The sequence below is a fragment of the Phyllopteryx taeniolatus genome, chromosome 6 (genome assembly GCF_024500385.1).
Source record: "Phyllopteryx taeniolatus isolate TA_2022b chromosome 6, UOR_Ptae_1.2, whole genome shotgun sequence".
Taxonomy (NCBI): domain Eukaryota; kingdom Metazoa; phylum Chordata; class Actinopteri; order Syngnathiformes; family Syngnathidae; genus Phyllopteryx; species Phyllopteryx taeniolatus.
The window spans coordinates 22,896,301-22,919,990 of record NC_084507.1 but is presented as its reverse complement, the minus strand read 5'-3'; the positions used below and the strand labels follow the sequence as shown (position 1 = coordinate 22,919,990).

The 23,690-nt window shown below is 41.4% G+C and overlaps 1 protein-coding gene across 4 annotated transcripts in view; it reads left to right on the top strand.

Annotated features, from left to right (window-relative positions):
• The first annotated feature begins 2,319 nt into the window (after positions 1–2,319).
• The window catches only part of satb1b (SATB homeobox 1b), a 91,800-nt gene continuing 70,429 nt past the window's right edge, over positions 2,320–23,690 (top strand). The window contains exon 1 of one of the 4 annotated variants that reach the window (XM_061776250.1): positions 2,320–2,532. The gene's annotated coding sequence lies outside the window, so the exon portion shown is untranslated. Of the gene's footprint in view, positions 2,533–22,597; positions 23,641–23,690 lie in introns of those variants that run through there. The other 3 variants (XM_061776252.1, XM_061776248.1, XM_061776251.1) reach the window with 3 other exon arrangements.

The following is a 23,690-nucleotide window of genomic DNA, read 5'->3' as shown; positions in this document are numbered from 1 at the left end:
ACCGGATCACGTTAATGGCCTTTCACTGGGTGCACTGTTATCAATATTCAAATGTAGGGAGTACAAGTGAATACATTCTCAAGTAGAGTAGAGATACTTGAAAAAAAAACCCAAAGTATTTGTGTTGCTCCACTTGCATTTGTTGACTGGACTTTCTCGCCCCCTTCTACGCCTCATGTGCACATTAACATATTGCATTAACGTCTTGGAAGTGGTCCACGCAGCTCGGAATGTGTGTGCGCGCGCGCGTGTGTATGCGTGCGTAGAGGTCAAGGGTTGTTGTGGAATTAGCTCGAGCAGCTGTGTGGTGGCATCATGCGTAAAAGCAAAGAAAACAAGCCTAAAAAGTTCGCTAATGAAAGCAAAAAGTCAGTTTTGGAACTTTGCATCGTCGCTCATCAGGGCCATCTTGCGGACACAAAGGGAAGCGCAGGAGCAGCTTTCCAGGAGCTCCTCGGGAAAAACAAAACAAAACACAAAACAAACAAACACACACATTGAAATCACCAGCTGTTGTCCGCAATGATGAAAACACTGAGGGAGAATTTATAATGATTTGGAATCTCTTTAACTGTTCCCTATTCTCATTTGGACTCCCAGGAGGGAGGGGAAAGAAATGGATGCAAGGAGGACGCATACTCACACGGCAAGGACTTCTTACTTGTTTTCATTGATTTTTTTAAATGCAAATTTTTTTTTTGCCCATTATGATAAGTTTGGTTGAGTTAGACAAAAGCAACATGGAAACTTTTCTCCTCCTGTTTTTTAGACAGGAAGAAAATAGAAAGAGAGAGACAGTGTGCCATTATAATTGTATTTGAAATGTATATTCAATAAAAATTCATGCATTATCATGCATGAATTTTCCTTTTTTCTTCTTTAGTTTGCTGTCAATACATGTGATGAAAATTTTTAATAACTTTAAGAATCCGTTTTTGCTGTTTTTAATAGCTTACATGAATTGAATTAATATAAATTCATCCAATATTCGTAGTGTTTTGCTGTTAACTATTTTAATAAAAATATAAAACTCCCTTAACGTTGTTTTCTGTTTTATTTTCGGTTCATAAATGTATTTGTATTTTCTCTTATTTTAATGTTTTTTATAGTAATAATGTCCATGAATTCAAATGTATTTTATTTTAATCCCAACATTTTCCCGTATTGTTTGCTCTCAATTTAATTACAATGTATTCTTGTATTTTAAACTCATTAAATGTATTCCATATATTTTTAAATCTCATTGCCGATTTCGTTTGTTGTTCATTGAATAAAAAAAATATGCATTTCCCCCAAAATGTTAAATTATTAGTATTATCTTTTCTATAAATGGATGCGCATGTTAGTCTACTTTGATTCTTTTTTTCGTCATGCGCACGCGACGCACACCTGCAAACTGTCAATCAGCCACTCACGCGCGCGAACACACGCACGCGCACACACGAGTTGAAATGACGTCAACACCATCAGGGATATAATTTCGCCCTTCGTCGAGATTAAGATAACCATAATTGGAATATTATATTTAAGAATCTATTAACGCAGAGGGAAATTTCCACACACACACACACACACACACACTAATCCTGTTTGTCTTTTTTTTTTTATTGCCACGTGAAACGTTCGCGTCCCATTTGAGCTCGTTCATCGGTCAGTAAATATGAAATTGAATTGGAATATAAATTTCAATCAGCGGCTGGCTCCTTGAAAGACTTGCCAGGGGACGTCAAACATTTGGTTTTTAAACGAGTCCTCTCTTTGAGTTATTTTTAATTTTTTTGAATTGTTTTATTTTTAAAACTAAAAACCATGTATTCAAATTGCCGTTATTAAATCATTTTGATCTGATGTCTTCTTCGCGTCATCTGCCATGTTGAGCTGGAATGTTGGACGAAAAGGGAAAAGGGCGAAAAAAAAGAGCTATGAAAGCCTTTGATAACGACTCAAATAAAACCATTAAAGCGGATTATTCACCAGATTTAACGACATCGGACGGGTTTTTTTTTTTTTTTTTGGCTTTCGTTTTGGCGTTCAGGTGCGCCTTTTCTCTTCTGCCGTGCGCGCGTCCGAAGCGCACACAAACGCGCGCGCGCACGTCACCGCAAAGTGGGGCAAGCCGCGGCACAGCTGGCAAATGATCGATTTGCGCACACGCGTAGCGGGGAGGGGCGGTGCTCGCGCGGTATACCTGCCGCCGCCCCTCTCCGCGAAGTGCCACTCGCACTCCGCCGCCGCCGCTCGCCTCTCCTCCTCCTCCTCCTCCTCCTCCTCCTCCTCCTCCTCCATCTCCTCCTCTCCTCTCCTCTCCTCTCCTCCTTCCTTCCTTCCTCTTCTTCATCATCCTCTTCTTCGCATCCTAACCCTCCGCCGCATCCTCAAACTTCAGCCTTGTCAAAAGAAAAGAAAAAAACCCCCAAAAAATCCAAACAAGAAAAAAGCAGTTTTATGTCGCTTTTTGTTCTTTCTTTCTTTTTCTCACTCTGTGGAACTTTTGATGGAAAACAGGAGGTCGAGCCACTGCTGACTTGACAGGTATGTTCAGCAGCTCTCACTTTGCTTTTTTTTTTTAATTTGATTCATCGTCTTTTTAATGCGAGTTTTTTTCCTTTCATATATATTTTTTTTATAGTCATAAAGCTAATAAGTGCATTTTCAAGGATATAGTCTACTTATGAAAAATAAATAGCATGAAAAGCAATAGGCAGACCTTCCTTTCTCACTTAAAAACCCACACGGACCCAAAGTGGCTTTTTCTGCTTCTGGGATTTTAATATTTCATAAAGAGAGAGCTGTGGAAGGGGGGGGGGGGGGGGGGGTGGCGGGGGTGACATGAATTAAAAACTTAAGAGCATGCGGCTTTAATGGTAAATATAAACGGTGGCTTTCAGCACTCCTCATTTTTATTTGAATAAAAATGAGGGGAAAAAAAGAGGAGAACATGAACACACAGGTGCTCATTTATAGAACTTGTTCAACAGGAATACATATTTCATATTTCAGTTTTTCAGGATGTAGAAGATGACAAATGGGGTTTTAATGTCACTTCCTTTATTGAAAGTTCTTCATGTTTCAAATGAAGGTTGACCAGGGTCCGGATTTGGAGATTTGGCGAAAGTTGTGGCGTTCGGACGCACGCGCACGCCAACGAGAGCCGATACGACAGCTCGATTCGATTGAATTGATGCGAGGCGCTCATGATTGAATGACAGAAAAGGAAAAGGAAATGTTAACGGGGTTAAGAGTTTTCAATTCGGTCAAAGCGCGTTTGGAGCTGCTCCCGCGGAATCTCATCGGAATGAGATCCAATACAAGAGCTGTATTCTATTTCATCGACACGAGGCATTCGTTTTTGATGGAAATCGAGAAAGATTAACGAGGTTCGGATTTTGGAGTTGTTCTCAAAGTTGCACGTCGCGTATGCATTCTACCGTGTTTGGATGTATGCTCTTGGAAATGAGCGCCGATAATACAACTGTCGGGTATGTAACTGAACCGAGGCATTGAATTTTCATAGATATCAAAAAGAGTGAAGGCTTAGCGGAAGTAGGATATTTGGGATTTTTTTTTTGTATTAATATTGTCAAAGTTGCACGTTGCATACACATATCTGGATCTACACTGACTCCAATGAGAGGTGATACTCCAGCTGCATATTTAGTTGACACGAGGCATTCCTTATTGAATGATATCAAATGCAAGTTTGAGATTTTGTCAAAGTTGCACTCACACTCTCCGCTACGCTGACTTCAGTTGTTACTCCAGGACGACTCGATGAGATCCAATGCAAGAGCTGCGTGACATTGAATCGACATGAGGCATTCATTTTTTATGACTGAGATCTAGGAACATGACTGCACGTTTGTAGACTTTTGCACTCTACTGCTTGGAGCAACACTCACTCCATTGGGCACACCTGCACAACGCAGTACGAGACCTGTTAATTGACACGAGGCATCCATTCTTTACTGCGATTTTTTTGGGGCGCGTGAAAGCTCAACGGGGTTGGGATTTGTAGATTTTATGGTCAACGTTGCACGCTACCGTCTTTGGATGCCTTCACGATCACTCACTCACAAGCCAACGAGATCCACTACCGGAGCTGTATTGTGTTTCATCGACACAAGCCATTCATTTTTGACGGAGATCCAATGAGATGAAGGTTCAATGGGGTTCAGGTATTTAGATAATGGCAATGTTGCACACGGATTCTATTATCTTTGGATCTCGGCTCACTTTATTAAGTACACCTGCACAATGTAATCAGATCCAATACGAGCGCTGTGTCATATTTATTTGACATTGTCAGGGAGGTATTCATTTTCTTGATTGAGATCAAAGGCAAATTAAGGCTTAAACGGCTTACGATTTTCTTTTTTTTTTTTTCAAAGTTGCACACGGACATGTTTGGTTCTACGGCCACTTCATTAGGTACACCCGCACAATTCATTGACATATTTGGTTCCACGGCCACTTCATTAGGGACACCCGCGCAATTCATTGACATCCAATGCCAGAGCGCTATCATATTGAATGGACACGAGGCATTCACGCGACTGAGATCAATGGACTAAATCATCGTTTTGATAACTATAATGTATAACCTCCATTTCATTAGGTGCACACAGCTGTACATGATGTCATGCAATGCGGTACGAGAGCAATATGAGATTTTTGGGGGGGAGATTAATACCTCACATTCGTATTTTTCTTTGTGTGCAACCGCACTGTTTCCAATCATTGTACACCACTGCAAACGCCACTAACAAACCTTTGTCAATGAATAATATTTTCCTGAAGACATGCAGTCTTTGAAATAATTGATTCTTCAGTTTCTCGTTGACTTTGAACGCCTAGTACAACTCAAGGTACATTTGTTTGGACGAGTATAACGATGACAACAAAAACCTCATAAGAGTCTAATTTTAGAGCAGATATTGATCCATTTTCCATGATTTTCGTGACCAACATCATTGGGAATGCAATTAGGCTGAAGTATGTCAAACAGGACCAAACATTATGGAATTTGCTGCATTTTTGTTGTGTTCATCGTATTATTCTTGAGGTAATATACCTTTAGTGGTGCCAGGTATTAAGATGAACAAGAAATTGAAGAAACAAGGACGGTCGAAAACCACAGTCTAATATCCTGCAAAATTAATATCTATATTCTTTTTTTTGCTTCTAAAATAAAAGTTGCACACCTCTGCAAAGTGCAACCACACCGCACGTTAATTGATATATTTTCTTTGCATTGCGTCCCCGGACCACAGATACACAAAGCATGTTGCCCAACAGGTTTGTTGTATGTATGAAGTCACGTCCGAGTTTCTATGAAATTAGAATCTGGATCAGATGAGTAATAGGTTGGTCTTGGGGGTGGGGGGGGGGGGGGGGGGGGGGGGGGGGGGGGGGGGGTCGAGCCAAGCAGGCGCTTTGTGTAAACAGGTCGCAGCACATCTTGGTTGCGGCTTGTCTGGACGCTTGCAATGCGTGCGTGCCGCTTCTTGAGAAACGGCACGGCTGAGGACTCGCTGCCCAATTATTACGAAACCGACAAAGCAATAAAAACTGTGCGGTTAAATCTAGGCCTCGTTCAATTTTGCTCCCCTTGCGGCTTGTTTGTGGCCATTTTTAGCAGACACACAAGACGTCTTTTTTTTGCTTCTTTCCCTGCATCAAGTTTTAGCTAACATCAGTTCTTGTTACAAGTATCAAACAAAAAATCTATTTAGTTTTGTTTTTTAATCTTTTAGATTGCACAATACACAGGTCGTAAATCAATCTCTAACATGTTTTTTTTTTAAAAAAAAGTATATTCTTTTTCTGGTATTGCTAATAGTAGAATCTTTCTGCCGCCAGCAGAGGGCGCGTCCACTTCTTCAATTGTCAGTAGAGGGTGTCTCCACTTCTTAACATCCACATTGCGCTAGTCATTTGCACCGTTGTGGTGCAGTAAGGGGGACTTCGCAATTTTCAATAAAATTACTTTTTGACTTAAAAGTAGTACATGATAATGTGTGGAAAAAACTCTGGCGCCATCTTGTGCCTCCAATTTTAGATACAAGAAGAGACCACCGCACCTGAGGGAAAAGAAACAACAACCAATTAGAGAGAGAAGGCGTGACATACAAGGTGTTCAAAGTTTGGACCAAATTGCTCCCTTCTCCAAACATTGATACATGTTGTAATCTGGTAGAAAACGGAAAACGATAAATAAAAATGCTCTCGTGTGGAGTCTAGAATGAAGCCCATTTTGCCCAGATAGCACAATTTCAACCAGTAAATAAGAAAGTTTCCATAGGTTTCAATTGGCCAAAGGTGGCCACGATCGAGCTACAAGGTACAATTTAATATAAATTGTGTATTTTTGATATATTCTAAGAGCTGAAGTTGCAAATGACAAAGTCAGACCCAAATCCCTACCCTTGGGAACTTTCTGATTAACGCAGATAAAATGGTTAAAAAAAAAAATAAAAAATTGTGACGTGGGCCCAAATGGCTGCCATAAAGCTTTCAAAGCAAAACGAGTGGCGCGGCAATGAGGGAAATCAAGAACGTGACGAGCAGGTCGCCGAGAATTGAAACGTGTTCATCATGCGAAGACGACGCAGAAAGCCGAGCGGGGGAAACATTTGGCATCTCAGTGTGCTTGTCATTTCCTTTCTCACTTCGTAACCCTGAAACCCAAATATTCATTTACAACTTTTCACATTTACAGTACACAGCAAAAGTCCTCTGATACCAAAATCTTCAGTGTAGACCTTCTACAAAGGTTATTTTGATTAATTATTTCGGAAACGCCCGTGCGGTTGATTGAGTTTCAGAAGCTGCCGCTTACGCCCAAGCGCCTTCTTCTCCGGCTGAGAGTCTCGTGCAAGAGTTTTTTTTTTTTTTTTTTTTTTTGACCCCGCGGGGCCAATTAGTTGCAAGGTGGCGTCTTTTTTTTCTTTGCTGGTTTGTCTGTGTGGAAATGAAGCTTTCGTTCAAATTGCTTCAATCGTCAGGTTTTATTCCCACTGCGTGGGGGGGAGCATCCTGGGGAAAGCTGTTAAAACACACACGTGTATAGAGAGACTGTTTCTAATATTTGGACACTTCTTATTCACACACATAATAATAAACACTGTTCACTGTTGCATCTACACATTTTTTTTCCCAACAGGGGGCGCCTATAAGTGTGATGATCTCATGATTGTAAAATGGCCACTTGAAAGCAAAATGGCTGACTTTGTGTATTTTCAGGCATTTTTCATGGGTCTTCTGCTCATGATAGACACGGCTACCAAATTTCATGTTGCTAAGTTCAACAGATTTCAGGGATTGCGTTTTTTTTTTATAGTTGAGTTTTTTTAAAGGCGAGGCATCAAATGTTGACGCTATGCTCCGCCCACACCGAGTGACCTGAGCTTCTCATAATCTAGCGTTTCTCGGAAATTGGTCACTTTAAATTAAAATGGCGGACCTGCCGCGTCTTGCTTGACGTTTTGTGAGTTTACTCATAATAGACAAAGCTACCAAATTTCATGCTGCTCAGTGAAAGCTGCTTCGGGGGCCGAATTTTTCAACAATTGTTCGGGCATCAGCCAATTTCTGGTAATCCCGCCTGAGATTTGGTGATTTTTTGAGGATGTGAAAGCCCTCGACATGGCAAATCGAGTATACGACTTCACTACGTGCTCCAAATTTGGTCACGATGGAACAAAATCTCGAGGAGTTTGTCTTTAAAGGACCAGTGGAAATTAGCATCAAATGGCCACTTCAAAGCAAAACGGCAGACTTCCTGTGTATATTCGGGCATGTCTTTGTGAGACTTTTTTGTGGGTCTACCCATGACGGACATGTCTACCAAATTTCACGTCGTGAAGTGAAACTAGCCTCGGGATGAGTTTGTCCCTAAAATGTCCGCTTCAAACCGACATAGCTGACTTCCTGTGTCTTTTCGGGCATGGCTTCTTCGACCTTTGTGTGGGTCTACTCATGACAGTCCTGCATACCAAATGTCACTTGGGTCAATAACATTGGCAGGTACTTCATTTATGTTTTGAAGAGAAAGCTTTCGAGGAACCCTGGAGCTGGCCGCTTCAAACCAAAAGAACTGACTTTCCATGTATTTTTGGGCTCTTGGGTTTTCTTTTGTGGGTCTACTCATGATAAAGACGCCTACCAAATTTCATGTCGCTAAGTGAAACTGTCTCCTGGGGCTGAATTTTTAAACATTCCACAGGGTGCTACTGAAACAATTTCTGGGCATGAATGCTTTGAAGCACAACATTCCATGAGGATGATTAAACACACACACACACACACACACACACACACACACACGCAGTTCATAGTCCCACTTCGGAGAGAATGATATCTTGGCTAAAACCATTAATTGCAGTCTTTTACCGTTTCGATGATGATGGCAGGTTTGCGTGGCAAAGAGTCCAATTATACCTGCGGTAGGCACGGGGCTAAATACCTGTTTAGATGCTTTTTACGAGACTGCCGCCAGTAAATAAGAGGCCTGACTAGCACACGCACTTTGGGGTTTCCACCTCCAATTTTTACGATTGGTATTAAATGATTCACACAGGGTTTATTTGCTTTTTTGATACGTGTTGTAGCGAGTTTGAACGCCGCATTCCTTCAAAAATGACAGACAAGCCCCTCCCTCCACCGCCCCCACATGAGCACTTAGCGTGCACTTAAGCCTCGAGTCGTGTACGTCCATCAACAGTGTTCACGGGTCAATGTGACCCACAGTACGATGAATCGTCAATACCCTCATAAAGAATACAATTGAATTGAAGTCCCTTTTCTATATGTTTCACTTTGAGTTTTCCCTTCCTTACCGCATGATTTCCACACAGTAGATCCTCATTGCTCAGCTTAGCTTATTGTTCACAAGAGAACCAATGGTTGTCACGGGTCAATGTGACCCGCTGTACATTTACTCATGAGAAAATGTTTTAAAATAACGTTTTTCCAAAAGAAAAATGAAAATTACAAAAGTAAAGCCAGTAGAATAAATGCAATCATATTTCAAAAAATAAAAATAAATTCCCCAGAAGGGTCAATTTGGCCCGCAATTTAACAGTAGGTTGAAAGCTCATTGTCTTATTATCTCCTCTAAGTTTCTTTTATGTCAATGTGACCCACTGTGTTCATTTTTGTAATAAAAGCTTTTCAACAAATGATTATTATTATTATTATTTTTTTTTTTAACGAAATAAAACAACTATTTGGAAAACAATAAGGTCAGCAGAATAAATTCATTCCAGATTATTCATATCATTTATCTGTTTTTTCTCAATATAAAAATGGTCAATTTGACCCACAACATGATAAAAAAATGAAAGCTCATTTTCTTTTATATAAATTTAGTGTAGGTGTCTCTTCCTTCCCTCCTGTATGATTTTCATACGGTTAATATGAATTGATCGACGTAGCTCACTGTTCACGGGTCAATATGACCCGCTGTACATTGAATCTTCTCCCCCAAAACAATTTAGCACCATGCCAGTTATACAAAAATATGTACTGTATACATTGACTAAATAAAAAAAAAAAAGCAAAAAATTAGGCCAGCCAATATTTTTTTTCTAGCTTTTCCAAGGGTCAGTTTGACCCGAGACATGACAGGTGGGTTAAAGCTAATTTTTGCAGTTATCTTTTCTCTAAATTCCTTTTCTGTATGTTTAGTATGTGTTTTTATTTCCCTTCTCCTATGATTTCCATCCAGATCCTCCTTATTGCTCAGGTTAGTTTATTGTTTGCAGGTACAGCAACGGTGTTCACGGGTCAATCTGACTCATTGTACGTTTCACGACAGAAAAAAATGAACAATGCAAATCAAGATTTTTCTCAATTATTATTCCAAAGTAAAAAAGCAAAAAAAATACAGCCCTTTTTGTCTAGATTTTTAAATGGGTCAATTTGACCCATGGCATAAAAAGACGTTGAAGCTCATTTTATTGTCCCCATTGAATGTGTTTTTCCTTCCCTTCCCATTCCATACAGTCCATCGCCATTGCTCGGCTTAGTTTATTGTTCGCAGCGACACCAACCTCTTTTCACGGGTCAATATGAACCGCTTGTATGTTTATTCAGAAATAAATATATAAAAAAAAAAAGTAACAATGCAAATGAAGTTTTGGTTGAATTAGTTTTCCAAAATAAAAAGCACAAACAAAATGAGGCCAACAGAATAAGTTTAAGTTATATTGTTTTGAGTAGATTTTCAAAGGGTCAATTTGACCCGCAACATAACAGGAGGGTTCAAGCTCATTCTCTTACCCACTTGTAGTTTTCTTCCTATATATTTTATGTTTGTTTTCCCTTCCCTTCTTGGATGATTTCCATGCGGTTGATCCTCATTGCTGGGCTTAGCTTATTGTTTGCGGGTCCCCAAAAGGTTGGCGAGTCCTCGCAGGCGAGATAAAAAGCGAAACAAAAGCAAAGTCAGTCATGTCGGTTTTGTCACGCTTTTTGCACGGCATGACAACCCTCTTCTTCTGTGGTTATGCTACAGCGTGGCAAATACAATTTAATACAAGTTTGAAGTCACGATTCAAATCACATTAGCTCAGGGCTTATTTTCTTCACTTCATTGTCCTACGTTCCGATGCTTGTCTTTATCCCATCTGTGGAGGTTTTTGGGAATCCTTTTCTGGTTGTTGTTGTTTTTTTTTTTTTTTTTTTTCATGGAGGAGGAGGGCGGGTTTGCGGGAAAGCGCATCCGTCTGAGATCAGGTTGTTAATACCCACCCACGTACGGCAACACACACTGCATCCTTATCGAGCGTTTTGTTTCTCGCCGGATGAGTGACGCCTCCTTTGACGAGGGATTAAAACGGCAAAGGAAAATATGCCGATAAAAAGGCGACGCGTCTTTAAGTCGACACCCGCGTTCTTTTTATTTGTTATCTTATTTTTCCCGGAGACGCTTTTTCCATCCTGCCATCTTCCTAATTTTTCACAACGCTTGGAACGGAGGCCAGGATGCCCTTTGACAACGGAATACAGCAAACCCTTGTTTATCGCTTGGGATACTTTGAAGACCCACCTGTAAAAATCTGTGATAAAGAGACCATATAAGAAACATTTTTAAATCGTTTTTACTCCTCCCACAGGCTTGAAACTTTGAAAGTTATTAAAACACACTTTTTTTTTTAAAACTATTCCTTAGCGTTCGTTCTCACTCTCTCGCGCTCAATAAATGGGAGACTATCGTAAAACATCACATCAGTTCTCCAAATAAGAGGCATAGAATGTGAAATGCCACTGACGGGCTAACAGAAATGAACAGAGATGTTACGTTGTATAAACCTTATATATAATCCTTCAAACTATTGCTACTTTAGCACACATGTAGCAACAACACATACAAATGGAGCATACAGCAATACTCACAGGCATACATTCTCTCTGCTCTGTGGGAACGACGACTATCACTGGAGTTAGATTGGGGACCTTCTCTACCGCTTCTTCTCGCTGTTAATTACGCTGCATCTCCTCCGGTCGTGCTGCCCCGCAAGTTGTGGAACACTGTGACAGAATTCAGGTCCATGGTCACCATTGCATTTTGCCACCCCCTAAAAAAACACAACTTGATCCATGAAAATGTTCAAGAATGTCCACTTCTGTGCCTTTCTGTGACGCTTCCAGTCTCTCACTTTCTTGCAACCTGCTCAGCTCCTGTTAGAGAACAGCAGGTTGTTTATAAAGGACTGAAACATTTGACATCCGAAGATTTACACAAGGTCAAATTAAGTTCACATGAAAAGGTTATAGTGCTGAAATGTCACCCCAAAGCTCAATACTCCTAAATTGGGGACGAGAAGATTCTTTCCGGAATTGTTGGTCAGACTCATGCTTAGCGCTAAATATGTTGGCATGGGTTCATCAGAGCACAACGGGCTGGATGTTTGGGGGTAAACACAAAAAGTGAGGGGTGGGAGTCGTGGAATAACGTCGCATACGATATCATCTTGCAATATTTTGTCAACAATCATGAGATGCATCTACGTAACGAAGAAGGCAAAATTTGTAGACACAAATATCTAACACATTAAATAATATGCTGTAAAAATGCAATATCCTCTCATAATATTTCCATGATTGAATACGGTAAATGCTCCGTAGGTGAAATTCTGCAATAGAGACCATGAATCTTTTACTCCTTCCACCCACTTTAAACATATTTAAACCTATTAAAATACAAATAAACTTATTAAAAGTCATGTCACTCCCAGTTGACGCTTACTCTAAAACTGAAACATAAAACAAAAGAGAATTAAACTGTATATTTAAACTCCAAAATGTTCAACCAAACCATTATCATTTCTTCTAACCCAACCCAAGGCTGCTAGCCTAATGCTAACAGAGGTACTCAGTCATTCCTAGTCGTAGAGTAGTTCACATTTTTTGGTCATCATTTTTCCGCACTGACTAATATTACTGCAGACACATGTAGCGGTAAGTGCGAGCCAGGCGGATAAAGTGCGTAAAAGACAGAGAATGTCCAAAGTTTAGGATGATTTCACACAAAGGAGAAAAGAAGATAAAGTACAATGTGTCTACTGCAACGCAGAACTAGCTTACGCAACTGTACTTCTATGGTAATGTAAACATCGTTAGCTAATTCAATATAGCCTGCCGCTGCTAGCTAAAATGAAGGTGGTCAACGCGGCCACCAGTGCACTTTCAATTACTTTATTGAACAAACGGTAACAAAATAAACCAACTGACGCTCGCTCAGAGGCACTCAACACGCAGACTAGCTAACGGGTTAGCCAGTGAACAGCTCGCTGCTCTCCTGAGCAAACATCAGCCACCGCTACCTTCTCGTTCGCTAACTCGCACGTCACTCAACCGGCCAGGGCCGTGCCTTTTAAAGCCACACACATTCAAAGGCGCAGGTACTACAGTGTACAATGTGAGAATGGCGACCGCAAGTGGACAAAAATAATACCTGCACCTCACATGCATATTGGTATTATGCATAAAGCTTTCAAATATACACACTGTAAATAATACAATAAATATATGGTCATTACTTCGTAGATTTTCCCCTATTGCAAACGTGGTCTGGAACGTAAGGGACTACTGTAATGCGAAAGGCCATAGACGGGCTAACTGAAATTAGCATAGATGTTACAGTAATTATAAACTTTAAAAACAACTGTTACTTTAACACACACGGAGCAGGAACACATATAAACAGAGCATATAACAATACTCGCAATTCCCTCTGGGGAACAACTATTACTAGAGTTTGTTTGGGGACCTTCTCTGCCTCTTCTTCTTGCTGTTAATTATCATCCAGTCGAGTTCAGTGCTGCCAGGCATGTTGTGGTGCTACATTTAAAGCATGCGAGTCTAAAATCGGACTTGTCTGTATACTGTAAAACCCATGAAAATCCATGATATAGCAAGGAATACTGTACTGGAGTGTGAGAGCTAACTGTACAATACAGTGCGACACCAATACCACTATCAAGTGACAGGTAGGCTACAGGATGTGGGCAAAAGGTGCCAGTTGACTTGGCATCGGGTCATCACGGTGTCACCAGAGTCCCTCTCTGGCTCACTCGTCCTCTATTTCTGTCTGCCTCACGCGATTAGAAAACAATCAAGCACTTAGCAGACGACTGTGTGTTCATTACACCTCTTCTTCTTCCCCGTCTCTCGCCTGGACATGCGAGGAAAGTAAGAAATCACCTTATTTCGCTGCTAATTGAAAGCCACGCTCGCCATGCGGTGGATGGGGGTGGGGGCAAGCTTGCGGAAAAAAAGCAGGACTAATTGGATTTGTAGGGGAAGAGATGTTAAGGAATATTTGCCCATCTTATTACGCGTTTAACATAGACGAGACGATTACGAGCCGTGCTCTTCACACGAGGTCGTTAATAAGACCTGAAAGAATCCACTTCATAACAAAGTGTGCGTGAGTGTGTGTGCAAGGTGATTGACACTGTTAAATTGTCAAAAGCCATGATATGAAATGATGACAATTGTCGTAAGTGTCTTGCATTTCCTGTATGCTGGTTTTTCGCTTTGTTACATATTGTGAAACCTGTCCGCCCACACACACACGTACACACACACACACACACACAAATCACTTGTTTGTTCCCAGAATACTGTTTTTTGTAAATTGGGAATTGATTCATAAGACCACTGGTCACACCATTAGGTACATCTGCATAATGCCATCAAATTCTGCCTTTTCCAAGATGATAATGCTCACTTAAAGAAAAAAAAAAAAAAAAAAAGAATTTCACAATATGCTTATTATTGTGGCCATTGTTAAATTAGACGTGCAATGGATTTCATTTTTCATGTTTCCATTACTGACATTACTGACTGTTTTTGTCTATAAACAAAGTACATACAAAAATTCCACCTTTACAAAGTTAATAATGCCCACGTTATGACTAATTAAACAATACGTTAACATTGTGATTTTCCAATTGGACTGCATTATTATATTGAGAGCTGTTTCTAATATTGCTGCATTAATTTAACTACTGTACTTTTAGGGTGTTGTTAAATTAGACGTGCAATGTATTTCAGAATAATGTTTACATTAATAACATTTTAAACTAAGTCTATATGCAGAATACATCCAAAAATTCCACCTTTACAAAGTGCTCGCTTTTGATTGACACCGTCGGAAAGGTGCTGTATTAATTTCAAAAATGTCTTTATTATTGTTCTTATACCGAACTGTAGACTGCATCATACTGACAACTGTTTCTATTTTGCGTGACATTCACTTAATAGAAGATCACTGTGTATGTTTTACATTTCATAATAACCTTTGAATCTCAGATCAGAAAAATTTTGCAATTTCAGCATTTAATAATACCAGGTATCATCATGTACCAGCATTAACATGAGGCACACCTTGCAGTGAATCCAATCCAAAAATGTACAACAATAATACAGTCATGCCGCTTTTAAAGGGATTCATTTAACAGTATCATTTTTATTGTGCTTATTTATAGTCATACGGAGAGTTCTGCCCAATAGTCTGTGTTAAATGATCAATTATTAATTAGGCTTGAATTTAACAATGTCTTACACGGAACTGCACTGAATCTCACTGACAGTGGGCTTGCTTGCTTTCTGGAAGTTTCTGGTTAATTTCTATGAGAAGTTAAGCTATTAGTTAAACATTTGAAAAGAGCTGATAAACCTTTCGAGCCCAAATGTTGCTAATTCAGTGTCGGTTCTGGATTCTCTCAGCCACCTGAGGCCCCTCGACCTAACCAGTCCAGTTCCTTTTTAAAAAAAAAAAAAAAAAAAAAAAAGCTAGCTGGAGGCAGATATTTCATAATAGTGTCAGCAAAGCTCCTGAAGCCCCAGGAAACATGTCAGCACAAGGCTGCAGGGGTGTGCCTGCGAGTGTAGTGCAAATGACTGACACCTGGCGGTGGTTTCTTAAAAATCAAATTAGAGGTACAGTACAAGAGGAGGCCAGAGAGGGGTGATTTTTATTTGATTTGATATGCTTGTGTCATGTTTCTACAAAAAGTAGAAACATTAGAATCTCCCCCTTTATTTCAACTCCCACTGACAGTTTCAAATATTTTGGTTCCTTTGAAAACGAAATAAAAACTCTCACTGTTACATTGCAATAACGAACCAATTAAAATGAGCATTATTACAAATTTCAACGGCATTCTTTTGTGATGACATTGACAGTTTACAGTGGCGTCGGAACAACTTGTGGATTTGGGGGGGGGGGGGGGGGGGGGGGTTGTGCCCCCAGTGCCCGCCAGTTTCCACCGCCTCTAACAGCGTACCTAATATTGTGTCGAGTGATCGTAAACAACACATCGGCATCAATACGGCAGATTAATTTCCTTCTGCGGGATGTTTTTTTTTTTTTTTTTTTTTTTTGGTGGGGACGGATTATTAAATCCTTCGTTGCCTCTTATAATACTATTTGAACTGAGACATCGCTAAAGACCCTCATCACCACCCCGTCGCCCACCACTCAGACTAATTTGTATTAGTGATCGCAAATAATGGTATTAATGCCCATTAGCGGCGAGGCGAGGGGCGAGCATGAAGACATTACAACACCTACGTGCACTCAGCCTCTAAATAAAGACGCTTCCTCCGCGCTGAGCCAACTATTCCGCATTTCCATAATCATTCCCGTCTCCTCTCCCATTAGTGTCTGTTTTTTTTTCCGCGCCCCCCTACTCTTACTCCTAAATAGACGGAAATTCTTCTTGGCCCGCGGTTTAAAGAGCACGTGCCCAGGTGTACCAAATGTGTAATGACGACTGACATTTCAACGCCTTCGGTGGTGAACGAGGCCTCTTTTGCTCTTTGTGCTTTCCTTCCAAACGCGGCCAAGCGGCACCAAATCGAGCCTGCCGCAATCACGACACGACGTGAGTATTTTGTGTATGTGTGTGTGTAATCTGGGCCAAAATGCTGCAAATCCACCTTGAGCTAAATCTGCATTCAGTTTGCGATGAACTAGTTGTTTATTTTCCATGACGACATTCTCAAATCGATGCAGACAAATCCAGACATTCTACTTATTGACCTCCTCTTTCCATATTTGTCAACCGATTCAAACCATTCCAACTTGAAACTATGACGCTTATTCAGGAAATGTGAAGGAATATTGATCAGATTCCCCAAATTCCCATCCCAAAAGTCTCAAATGTTGTGATATTTTACATAGTTTCCCTCCTCCTTCCACATTTCTTGACCAATTCAAACCAAGTCTCCCATTTTACATTTCAACAACTGAATTCATTCTCCAGCACTTCAGCATTCGCACGCAAGTTTTACAGAAATTAAATTCTCTACTTTTTCTTGTAATCATTATTATTCCGCCAATGTTCCTTCCGCATTTCTTCACAGATTCGAACCATCCCAACTTCAAAATATTCACCACATTCCCAACATCTTGGGAGCTATTTTTCCCATTCCCCAAATTCCCACATTTTTCATTATTTCACATTTTCCATGACAGCACATAATTAATGTGTCATGAAATAATTTACATCTTGACCTTTTCCTTCAACATTTGTCAACCGATTGAAACCATTCCAAATTCAAACTATTCAGCTCATTCGCGACATATGCGGAGCAATTCATAACATTCCCCAAATTCCCATGTTAAGTATGCACATCCACCTTCCACATTTCGTTCAAAGCATTCCAACTTCAAGTTCCACATTCTACATTTCAACAATTCAATTATTTCTACTGCATTTTAGTTCAGCGTCAGCGTTCACTTGCAATTTCTAAAGAAATTGTACTCTCTGGTTATTTTTTATGTCTCCAAAGCAATCCCCTCCACACCGTGTCTCCCCCCCCCAGCCACACACACAAAAACGTTATATGTTAATAGATAATCAGCAGTGTTGCTTCGCCGGTGCGTTCAGTGCAAGTCTGCGCCCCTTCTGGATGTCAGATTTTTTTTTTTTTTCTTCCCCTCGCTGCAGCCATGTCACTGCCAAGCTGGCTGGCTGGCAGCGCCGCCACCTGTTGGCCGTGCCAAGGCCTGGCAAGGGTTATCGACACTCTCTGAAGGCGCCTGACAATCGTTGTGGAAATGACTGCGGCTGCTTGCGTCACGCCGCTAAGAGAAAAGGAGCAAATTTCCCCCCAACGAGCTGAAAAATAAGGGAGAAAACAATGAAAAGGATGTTGACACACAACTTGTTTCTTTGCGGCGGCTCTGAATGGTGACGAGCAGGTTTCAATGTGTGCGCGTGTGATGCTCAGCCTCCTGTTCACATTTTCTTTTCGTAGCGCCGCCGCCAAATTGGTCATGTTTTCATTGGCTTTGCACCACATAAATATGACAATTGGGGTTGTGGGCGTTTTTGAAAATTCAGTCCCCGATTCCAGCTTCACTGAGCAACATGAAATTTGTAGACATGTCTGTCACGAGTAGGAAGACACACAGTAAGTCGACCATTTGTGATGTACGAGGCCCTTTACGGTCTTTTCCGCCATTTGCATGGGGTCCCTTAAATAAATCAAAAAGGTTTCACTGGGTGGCATGAAACCCGGTCGGTATGTCTATCATGAGAGGACCCACAAAAAAAGTCTGTCCGAAAACGCACTGGAAGTCTGCCATTGGTGTTGGTTGAAAGTGAACATTTTAAGGTCAATTAGGCCATTTCCAGGGGTGTTCCAAAGACAAAAGCCTCCTAGAGATTTTTGTTTGTAAATTCAGTCCCTGTAGCCAATTTCAATCGGCAACGTGAGTAGACCCAGAAAAAACAAATACAAATCAAAAAGAGGTTGAAAGTGACATTTTAGGGACATTTTGGCCATTGCTAGGGGTCTTTTAAAGCTAAACTTGTTCGCAATTGCTACCAAATATGAACTAGATGGGTGATTTTGTCCACGTATCAAAATTCAGTCACTCTCAATCCTTGAGCTCATCCAATTTTGACACCGGTGTCAGGGATTCATCTTTCCAGGAGGCACTTTTCAAAGAGTTTTGGCGGGGTCATGTTCGGGACCACTAAAATGCGTACATTCTCAGCATGATACACAGGCTTGCAAAAATGGATGAGCTTTCTGATGAATTCATCCCCAAAATAATAGTAATACAAAAATGATTCTGTCCTAATAACTCCACTGGATAGACATCTCTCTTGAACGCAGAACCATCTGACTTTTTCTTTCACTTCCGTTTAGAATAATCCCAAAAATAAAAATAAAAACACCCTAGCAACAGTTTGAGACTTTTACAACACTTGCCGCCGCACATTCGAAACACATTGTCGCCAGGCATCGTTCCGTCTCAGGTGACAAAGCTTCGATCGTAGTTTCCTGCTCGAAGCTTCCGTTCTTGCCTCTTGGGGGAAATTCAGTAGGACCAGACCAACTTTTGAACTCACATGGGTGGGTGGAACAACAATTGGGGGTCACATTTTTTTTTTTCTTTTAAGTCCCTTGACTTTACATGAAAGTGTCTGTGGTCAGTGTGTTTATCAAACAGCAGCTTTGCAAAGAAGAGATGATGACTCTGTTTACAGTTGTGGACTGAAAATATTGTCACACCGCACATACACCTGACCTCCGCAGGATGGCTTGCCACCTCTAGTTTTCTTGTTAGTTACAAAATGTACTTCCTGTTTGTCGGTTTCCTGTTATTCTTTCTTCACCACTTTTGCTTGAGTATACAATACACTACATGCATTCATCCTTAAAATAAAATTCACGCATAAGTAGCTGTGTGCGAACCTCTAAAGTCAAACACGGCACAAATCAGAATCGGACCACAATTTAGGAGGGCATATAAGTCGTAAAATACCAAGTATCCAAAAGTAGTAAGTGCTAAACCGAGGACCCCTTGTATAAGTAATTATGGTCCAACTTTTAGTAAAGTCAAAGAGGCGGGAAAGAGAAGTTTTCCTCTCCTGTAAATGATAAATAATTATATAACAATGAATTGTTCTATTTTTTTTTAATGCTAGAAACAAAAATGATCATGACAAATCATCGTCGAAGCAATTTTGGAGCTTCTGAATGAGCTAAAGGTTGACGTGGAGCCAGTCACAAGAAGGAGTCATGCCATATCACCTATGTCATTTCAGCGGAGTGTAGCAATTGGCGCTGGCCTCTCAATAAAGCACTTTTTCAAGCGTGCTGTTCAAAGGTTTACTAGTTTTCCATAAGCGCCTGACGCTCGGCCACTTCTTATGCGGCGTCGCCACGTACCAGCCAATCAAAAATGCCCGTGAGCTTTTCCACACAAAAATAATTCTGTACGTTTCTTGGTTACAAGTTTAAGTGAGACTCAGCTGGCTGCTCGGCACCGCAATGTCCTCCAAGGTGAAGCGTGCAGTCTATGTCACCAAAATGTATGCAAGCGATGTACAAAGTGCAGCGGGTACAGTCAGTGAATGGCGCAAGGCAGCCCCTCAAAATATCCACACCCTCTCCTTTATTCTTCCCTACGTCCTCTCTTTTTGGCAACCCGCTTCTTTTTTGACAATCCCGCTATGTTTTTGTGGTTCATTAAAAGTAATACCGCACAATATACAGTGTGTGGCGCCTCAAAAGGCGAAAGAGGGTCGCAGTTTTCCATTCCAGAGCTTTGGTAGATATGCAGGTCTCAATTGCTCAATTGTGTTTGGCCATGTCGTGCGGTGTGCGGCGGGCCTAAAATGGTGGTTTTCTGGGCCTCGAACACATTCTTTCTATTTCCATTCATTTTCCATACCACTTATTCTCATTAGGGTCACGGGTAAGATGGAGCCTATACCACCTGACTTTGGGCAAGGGAAGAGATGAAGAAAATCAAGCATTCATACTCATATTCACAGCTATGGACAATTTACTGTAGAGTTTTCACTGCACCTTACATACATGTTTTTGGATGTGGGAATAAGCCAAATTGAAACCCCCAAACTCAGACTGGTACGGCAGATTTGCTAATCACTCGTCCAGCATGCCCACCCATTAAATCCTACGGGGATAAATGATTTTAAAATCCCAACACATGGGAACAAACTCCATGAGTTTTGAATGAAATCTGATTTGGATTTATTGACATGTCAAAGAGACATCAGACAGTTGACGTTGACAGTTGGAGGTTTTGTGGAGCGCGACAATTATTTTGGTTTGGTAAAACGACGCTACGTCACTTCACGATGACCTGCTACACAGGTTTACTTGGCTGTGAAATAACAGCGCAGAACCTGGAATGTCGCAGTGACTAAGGTGTCTAGGCCTTTGTTTGTTGACAGCACCTTTGGTGTAAAATGACAATTCAAGGAAGACAAGGGCAACTTTTACTTTGTTTTTTGTTTAGTTTTTTAGCTGCTTGGACGGCTTTACTCCTGATTTTTTTTTGCTCTGTCTAAGACTATGACATTTCTAGATGTATTGATTGATTTGTCGTACAAAACAACATAAGCATGCAGAGCAATGACTTTTAAAAAAAAGTGTCAATACGTGTTTACATAAAAATGTAATCATGGGTGAACAGATAAATATGTTAATAACAACCTTTCGCGGCGGCACGGTGGAAGACTGGTTAGCACATCTGGACCGGGGTTCAAATCCCGGCCCCGCCTGTGTGGAGTTTGCATGTTCTCCCCGTGCCTGCGTGGGTTTCCTCCCACGTCCCAAAAACATGCACGGTAGATTGATTGAAGACTCTAAATTGCCCTGAGGTGTGAATGTGTGCGCAAATGGTCGTTTCTTTATATGTGCCCTGTGATTGGCTGACGACCAGTTCAGGGTGTACGCCGCCTCTCGCCCAAAGATAGCTGCGATAGGCTCCAGCAGCCCGCGACCCTTGTGAGTATAAAGCGGTACAGAAAATGGATGGATGGACAACCTTTTGCCAAATGTCAGGTCAACGTCTTGAAAGTGGGTTTTTGGGTTATATTCATTGTCATGAAGAAACATCTGCTCGGTTATTTTCTAAAATCTAGAAGTATACTGTATGTTGATCGTATGGCAAAGGATGATTTATTTTTTACTTTCATCTATTTTCATGCACGTTTTACTGTGAGTTTTTCGTCCAGATTACAACAAAATAGTTAATCGTAATATTTAAAGCATTTGTATTTCAATTCTGTCGGCAAATACTTTATACTTGTGAGTTTTAGCCAACGGTACATCAGATCTTACAGCTATTTCTGTTAATATTCATCAATTTTGGGGACTACTTTACGACTAACTAGGGGTTAAACAAATGGAAACGTTTCCCAAACTTGTTATCAATGTCAAATTTTGAAATGGGCTTTTTGATTCATATTAATCATAAATGAACATCTCTTGTGTTATCTACAATCTATCAAAGGCGTATACTAAAGTTATGGCAATATATTACATATTTGTATTACTTTAAACTGATTTCCTGAATGTCTAATTGTGATGTTCTGTTCAGATTACATGAAGAGTATCCAAAAAAGCATTTGGAAATTAGTTTATTTCAGTTTAGCAGGCAAAAATATTTACTTTGCTCTCACTATAGTTGAACATGTCAAATCTTACATCATTTTTTTTTTGGCAAATTTTCATGCATTGGGTTACTATTTTCCAACTGACTAAAGGTTAAATACCTTTACCTTATTCTGAAACTCAATATCAAGTCATAACGTTTTTTTTTTAAAAATGTATATTTGTTGTCATGAATCAACACTGTTCTGTTATTATGATGTGTGATCATAATATACATATATATATTATGATCCTATATCGATTTTATGGCACAATATGAGCAAGTTGGACTCAAACTTGAGCTGCAAAAAAGTTAGGCAAATCCCACCTAATGTCCTCCTGCTTTGCGGATGATTTGTAAATACAAAGCGTAGCCGTGGAAATGTGAACGACTGATTCCTGATTTATAGTTGCCACTGTTGCTAATAAATAGAAGGTGGCCTTCTCACTCCAATCAAGCTGATTAGAAATTCCTACGCGTACTTTTTTCACTCTTAAACACCTCCACCCCCCCTTGCCTTCCCCAACCCCCTCCATCGGGACTTTTACGGCCGGTGTGCAGGTGGAAACATCCGCTCCTCTCCAGGGACTAGTTTACCGTCAGTTTACCCCTACCACCCCGGAAATGTTGCAGCCCCCTCGGTCGCGCCATGTGCCCGCTGAGGGGAGAGAGAGCAGCCGGGAGAGAACGAGAGAGAGAGACAGAAAGAGAGGGAGAGATAGAGAGAGAGAGAGAGAGAGAGAGAGAGAGAGAGAGAGAGAGAGGGAGGCGGAAGAGGAGGAGGAGGAGGGCGATGAGTCAATACAACTAATAATTTAATGGGGACACGCAGGGAGAGCCGGAGCGAGAGAGGGGGAGAGACCGAGAGGCGCATAGCCGAGGCACAGGAGCTCCGAGCCCGAGCAGCAGGACACCTTCCTCCGCCTCCTCTTCCACCTCCAGGCGGCAGCGGCGGTGGTAGTAGCAGCGCGGCCAGCCTTGCGTATGAGCACCCGGCTAGGGAGCGACGTTTATCCGCGACATAGGGAAAGTGAACGGCACTTTTTGACCTCCCCTCGTATTTTTCCCCCCTCTCCTTGTTTTTAATGTGGCGAACCTGTTCCGTGCTCCTATCGCGTTCCGGCTCCGCGCTACGAACAACCGCCGAGGGGACGGTGGCTCGGTCCTCTGCGCTCGCTAGCTAGTTTCCAAGCCCCCGGGTTTGAAGCGGCGTGTCGCCGGTGGCGGCGGCGGCGGCGGCGGCGGCGGCTACCATGTTCCGTTCCGTACGCTGTCCGCTTCCCGGCGGCGGCTAGCGGGCAGGCTGGCAGCCTCTCCCCACCCCCCACCCATCTTCCCACGGCCATGTTTGTGTCATTTTTTTTGGGGGGGCGAAGTAGCGGCTAACCGTTCACTTTACCCACGTTTGTTGTTGTTGTTCTTCGGTTTGTTTGTGCGTGTCCATGTCGCCGGACGGTGTAATCTAGCGTAGAGCAGACACTCACCCAGCCACAACACCGGTCGGTGGTCCCGCCTCTTGCCCACCGGAGCCCCCTAGAAGCCGGTTTGACTTCCGCCCCCCGTAACTCACCTGCACGCAGGAAGTTTTTTTCCCCTTTATTCATTATTATTACTGTATTGTTATTTAAAAACATTTTTCAATCTACCCTGGCCAAACTTGAAGAAAAGAGGAATCCAAGTGGTGGCAAGCTGCTGCTTTTCAGGTTGGTTCCCTTCACTTCTAACTCCTTTATTACAACTAATACAACAACAT